The sequence below is a fragment of the Jaculus jaculus genome, chromosome 7 (assembly GCF_020740685.1).
Source record: "Jaculus jaculus isolate mJacJac1 chromosome 7, mJacJac1.mat.Y.cur, whole genome shotgun sequence".
NCBI lineage: Eukaryota > Metazoa > Chordata > Mammalia > Rodentia > Dipodidae > Jaculus > Jaculus jaculus.
This window is the reverse complement of record NC_059108.1, coordinates 71555659-71562396: the sequence shown is the minus strand read 5'-3', so window position 1 is coordinate 71562396 and position 6738 is coordinate 71555659.

The window sequence follows — 6738 nt, the reverse complement described above, 5'->3', positions numbered from 1 at the left end:
ACTCGCAGTATGGACTGGACTTGGCTAGTTCCTGTACTTGGACTGGAATTCAGAAACGAAAAAGGTGCTCGGTGCTGCTCTGGCTGACTCCCTATCCCTACTCATCAAGAAGGCCTTGAAGTCACAGGCCCTCCAGTAAGCTCCACCTTTCTGCCTCTAATTGGATTCTCTTTATCCAAGAGCTTTCTTGGAAGCCTGGCATGACTGAGGCAGCGGTAGAAGGATCGCAGTGAGTTCGAGGCAGTGAATTCCAGATTAGCCTGAGCTAGAGTGAGACCTTACCTCAGGAAAAGAAAAAAAAAAAAAAAAAAAAGCTTTCTTGGGCTGGAGAGCTAGCTTAGTGGTTAAGGCACTTGCCTGCAAAGCCTAAAAACCCAGGGCAGTTCCCCAGAACCCATGTAAGCTAGGTGTGCATGGTGGCACATACCTCTGGAGTTCATTTGCAGTGGCTAGAGGTCCTAGCATGCTCATTTTCTCTCTCTCTCTCTCTCTCTCTCTCTCTCTCTCTCTCTCTCATAAATAAAAATAAAGTATTTTTAAAGGGGTTGGAAAGATGGCTTAGTGGTTAAGGTGCTTGGCTGCAAAGCCAAAGGACCCAGGTTCAATTCCCCAGGACCCACATAAGCCAGATGCACAGGATGGTGCATGCATCTCAAGTTCATCTGTCGCAGCTGGAGACCCTGTCGCGCCCATTCTCGCTTTCTATCTGCCTCTATCTCTCTCAAATAAATAAGTTAATTTAATTTAATTTAAATTTTAAAAGAGGAGCTGGAGAGAGGCTTACCAGTTAAGACGTTTGCCTGCAAAGCCAAAGGATCCCGGTTTGATTCTCCAGGACCCACGTAAGCCAGATGCACAAGAGGGCACATGCATCTGGAGTTTGTTTGCAGTAGCTGGAGGCCCTGCCATGCCCATTCTCTGTCTGTCTCTGTCTCTGTCTCTGTCTCTCAACCTCTCTCTCTCTCTCTCTCTCTCCCTCCCTGGCATGCCCATTCTCTGTCTCTGTCTCTCTCTCCCTCTCTCTCTCAACTCTCTCTCTCTCTCTCTCTCTCTCTCTGTCTGCCTCTTTCTCTCAAATAAATGTATTTTAAAATGAAAAAGAAAAAAATTAAAAAGAGCTGTCTTCCTGGGAGACACCTTTAATTCCAGCACGCAGGAAGCTGAGGCAGGAGACCCTGACTCAACAGTGCTTCACTTTCTCCTCCTCAGCAAGATCATAGCCACACAGCCTCCCTCCCCCATTCCTCCTGTGAATTAATACACCCCCTTCCAAGTGCCTATGGGCCTCCAGCACAGTGGCCATCATCAAGGAGAGACCCCAAGTTTGATCTATATTCACAGAGGTCATGTGGAGGCCAGGAAGAGGTCAAGCTTAGGAGTTAGATACTTCATAAATGGAAAAAAGCAACGTATTTAAATGCTTGTGCCTCAATTGCCTTAAGTTACAAAAATGAGGATAATAGGGCCTGGAGAGATGAATCAGTGGTTAAGGCACTTGCCTGCAAAGCCTAACAACCCAGGTTCAATTCCCCAGTACTCATGAAAAGCCAAAGTGGAACATACATCTGGACTTCATTTGCAGAGGCTAGAGACCCTTCTCTCTCTTGTGCGCACGCGCCCTCTCTCTCCCTCTCCCTCCCCCTCCCTTCCTCCCTCCCCCTCTCTCCCTCCCCCCCCCCTCTCTCTGCTTGCAAATACACAAACAGTTCTACAGCACAATTTTAAGTCAGGTCACACATGCAAAACACCTGGCCTAGCACAAAGTAGGAATCTACCTAGTACTCGCTTCCTTTCCCAGATCTTTGCTCTTCTCGCCTCAGTTTGAGCCCATGTGTCACATTATGTCCCAAAGATCCCTTCCTTTCTCTCACCCTTTCTGCTAACTCAGCCCCATCTTCTGTCCCTCAGTCCACCTGGATGCAATGGATTTAGCCAGATAGCTTAGTTGCACCCTGCTTTGGCAGTAATGAGTTGTGAACCCTCAAGCAAGTCACACACACAAACACTACCTTGATCACTCAGGGCTTTCTCATCTTAATGCATTAATGCATTTATTTGGCCAAAATTATTCAATAATTTCAGAATTTATTATTGGTTATCTCCTATGAGCCAGGCTCTGAAAATCTAATATTGACTTAGATGTCTCCTACTCCTGTGAAATGGGAAGAAAAAAGTGGGATATAACTTAGTGGTAGAGCAGAAGAAGTGGGAGAGGGAAACAATGTGGTTTCAAGGAGTAATACTAAAAATAAAACAAGATAGAAAGGGCCCTGATGGCACCTCTCTGGCAAGGTGACATTTTAGTTAGGAGAACGAGAATCTAGGCATTGAGATGGCAAGAGGCTAAACTCTAACAATTTTTTCTTTTTGACATAGGGTCTAGAACTTACAGCCTCCCAAATGTTGTATTTGCTGAGGTAGTGCCACTATCCCTGGCTTCTTTTAACAATGCTTGTTCTAATTAGCTTCCAAGCTCAAATACATTCATTAATAACTTACCTACAATATCTGGTGGTTTGTATTGGAGGTCTCCTGCAATCTAGCTGAAACCTACCTTCCCAACCTTGATCGGAAGCACCCTAGTTAAAGAGAAAGTAAAAATGAGATAGGTGTCCAGGCATGTCTGGCACTAGGCAATATACTCTGCCAGAAGTCCATTTGAATGAGCAAAGCGAGGCCTCCAAGGAGAAAGATCATACTGTTTAGAGGAGGGGCCCACACTATAAGCTTGACAGATAGGTCCTCATCCCTCCAAAGTTTCAGAGGGAGAGGCAGTTCTGTCACTCAAATACCTAGTCCAGAACCACACTCTTTAGTTTCTGGGAATGGGGTGGGAAGCCTTGGGGCCCAAGTAGTCCTGACTGGAACTTTTCTGTGACAGTAAGCCAGAGAAGAATAGGCATCTCCTAGACTTTAACCACAGTGCCTGAGAAGCTTGGATTAAAAACAGAAATGTGTATAGCCATTGCCAACCCGAGGCCCAGCTTGGAAGGAGCCACCTTCAAATTTTTTGGATAATTTCTAACAGTAGCCAAACCCAACCAGAGACCAAATGGCAAGGAAGTAGGATTGAGATAGTCCTTTGACATCAGCCTACTAAGCAAAGGATGGTTTTTGTTGTTGTTGTTTTTGTTGTTTTTCTTTTTTTAAAAGGTGGGCTGGAGAGATAGCTTAGTGGTTAAGGCACTTGCCTGCAAAGACTAAGGACCCGTGTTCAATTCACTAAATCCCATGTAAGCCAGACACACAAAGGTAAGGCAAGCGCAATGAGGCACATGCACACTAGGTAGCACAAGTGTCTGGAGTTCGATTACAATGGCTGAGGCCCTGGCACACCAATTCTGTCTCCTCTCTCTTTCTCACTGTCTCTAAAAATAAAATAGCCGGGCATGGTGGCACACACCTTTAATCCCAGCATTTGGGAGACAGAGGTAGGAGGATTGCTGTGAGTTTGAGGTCATGCTGAGAATACAGTGAACTCCAGGTCAGCCTGGGCTAGAGTAAGACCCTACCTTGAAAAACCAAAATTATAAAATAAAATCAGGCTGTAGAGATAGCTCAGAGGGTAAAGTACTTGCTGCACAAGCATAAGAACATGAACTTGGATCCCCAGTACCCACGTAAAATGCCAGAAATGATGATGCACACCTACAATAATCCCAGGGAATGCTGGTGCTCATTGGCTAGCTGGTCTAGCTGAATCAATGACTAAGGAAGGCCCCCAACAATGACCTCTGACCTCCACATCCACATACATGCATTTACACATGCACACATACAAACACAGATACAGTTACATATACACATACAAAAAATAATAGAACAAACTAAAAAAATCTAGAAAATAAGATAAAACAAGTTAGCCATGGTGGTTCTAACTTATAATCAATCCTAGCATTTGGGAATCAGAGAGAGGCAGGAGGATGACTTCTCACTTCAGGCCAGCCTGGGCTACAGAGTAAGTCCAAGGTCAGCCCAGGCTACAAAATGAGTCCCTCTTTCAAACAACAATAAACAAATAGCAACAATAGAAAAACAACTATATAAGTATATGTAGCACAAATAATGTTTCAGTCAGTGGAGATATGTTTTTCAATAAATTATTTTGAAACAATTAGATAACCCGAGATAAAACAAAATAAAATGTACACACCTAACAGTACATTCCAAAGCAAATTCTTTTTCTTTTTCTTTTTCTTTTCTTTCTTTTTTTTTTTTTTTTTTTTGGTGGGGGGTTGAGGTAGGGTGTCGCTCTAGCTCAGGCTGACCTGGAATTCACTATGTAGTCTCAGGGTGGCCTCGAACTCACAGTGATCCTTCTACTTCTGCCTTCCAAGTGCTGGGATTAAAGGTGTACACCACCACACCCAGCCAAAGCAAATTCTTAAAGGATCAAACACTTTAATATTTAAAAACTGAATCAGGGCACACTCTCCTGCTGCTGTTGTCCACCTGATGTTGGTTAAGAGGTGATGTCCACCCTCTGCTCATGCCACATTTGCCCCTGCCATCATGGAGCTTCCCCAAGAGTCTATAAGTCAAAATAAACCCTTTCCTCCCATCAGCTGCTCTTGATCAAGTGCTTTGTGCCAGCAGCACGAGGATGACTGCAACAGTGAATCGTACTGAGAAGTGGGGTGTTGCTGATAGACACCTGACTGTGTGGCTTTTAGCCTTTTGGAACTGATTTTTGGGAGAAATATGGAAGGACTTGAAACCTTGTCCTAAGAGATGTGTTGCAGTGCTATAAAGTACAACTTGGTTTATTTTTTTTTTTAATTTTTATTTATTTATTTGAGAGCGACAGACACAGAGAGAAAAGACAGATAGAGGGAGAGAGAGAGAATGGGCACGCCAGGGCTTCCAGCCTCTGCAAACGAACTCCAGACGCGTGCGCCCCTTGTGCATCTGGCTAACGTGGGACCTGGGGAACCGAGCCTCGAACCGGGGTCCTTAGGCTTCACAGGCAAGCGCTTAACCACTAAGCCATCTCTCCAGCCCTATTTTTGTTGGATTTTGAAAGACCTGAAAGTAAGAACTATGCACTGTGAGGTTTGGCTTATGAGGGGAAGAAAGAACTTTGTTGGGACTGGTCTAAAAGCACTTTGTGTGAGAGGCTTGCTGTGAGAGGCTTGCCTATGTCCTGAGAACTTGGGCAGGACTGCGTTGTGTAGAAATGCACTGGTGTGAGCAGATGGATACAGCATGGAAAGAAATGAAAGTTTTAGGCTGGAGACAGCACCCATTCAGCAGCAACTGCTTGAGAAATTATGGCAATTGAGATTTGGCCAGCTGATCTGCATTGGAACAACAGGAAAAATGCAACTCTTTTGAAAGTAAAGGGCCTGGCCAGGCATGGTGGCACATGCCTTTAATCCCAGCACTCGGGAAGCAGAGGTAGGAGGATCAGTGAGTTATAGGGAATTCCAGGTCAGCCTGGACTAGAGCAGGACCCTACCTTGAAAAATTAGGAAAAAGAAAAAGAAAGTAAAGGAGCTGGGCATGGTGGCACACGCCTTTAATCCCAGCACTCGGGAGGCAGAGGTAGGAGGATCACCATGAGTTCGAGGCCACCCTGAGACTACAGAGAGAATTCCAGGTCAGCCTGAGCTAAAAGTGAGACCCTACCTCAAAAAACCAAAAAAAAAAAAAAAAAAAAAAGTAAAAGGCCTGAAGGGCCTGAATGCCTACAGAGTTTCCTGCTCTTCAAAGTTGGCTTTACACCCCTGGATTAACAAATTGGTAGCCTAGCTGGCACTGTCAAGTATAACATATGCAGGAAAGAGAGGATTATTGAATTTAGAACGTAGTTTTCTATCGTTTTGTTTCTCCCTCTCTCCCTCCTTCCCTTCCCTCTCCAACTTCCCTCCCTTCCTTCCTTCCTTCCTTCCTTCCTTCCACATAGGCCTTGCTTTGGGAGCCCATACTAACTTCAAACCCATGATCCTCTTGCTTCAACCGGGTGTGGTGATACATGCCTTTAATTCCAGCATTCAGGAGGCAGAGGTAGGAGAATCATCATGATTTCAAGGCCACCCTGAAACTATACAGTGAATGCCAAGTCAGCCTGGGCTAGAGTGAAACCCTTGGGGAAAAAAAAAAAATTAAAACTACACACACACACACACACACACACACACACATATACACACATATTTCACAGGAGAATCTTTGTATAGAAGCTCTTTGATTTACAATGGAGTTGTATCTCATTAAGCCCATCATAAGTTGAAAATATCACAAATCAAAAATGTACTTGATGCATGTAACCTACTGAACATCATGGTTTAACAACACATTACATTGTAGGACTAATTGATGCTGATCATCTTTGCTCATTATTCCTGCTCAGTACTATGAGGAAGTTCCATCCCATACATACTAAGGAAAAAGATCAAAATTCAAGAATAGTTTCTACTAAATGCTTAGCATTTTTACACTATCAATGTTGAAAATCACAAGCAGAACTGTTGTCAGTAAGCCTCAACAAAAAGTTTTTAAAAGTCAGGCATGTGATGCATGAATCCCAGCACTCAGGAGGCAGAGGTAAAGGGAGTCCCTTGAGTTCAAGACCACCCTGAGACTACATAGTGAATTCCAGGTCAATCTGGGTTGACCCTACCTCAAGAAAAAGAAAAGTTTTTAAAAAGACTAATCCAGGATGGAGAGATGCCCAGTGATTAAGGTGATTGCCTACAAAGCTTAAGGACCGACATTTGATTCCCCAGGTACCCACAT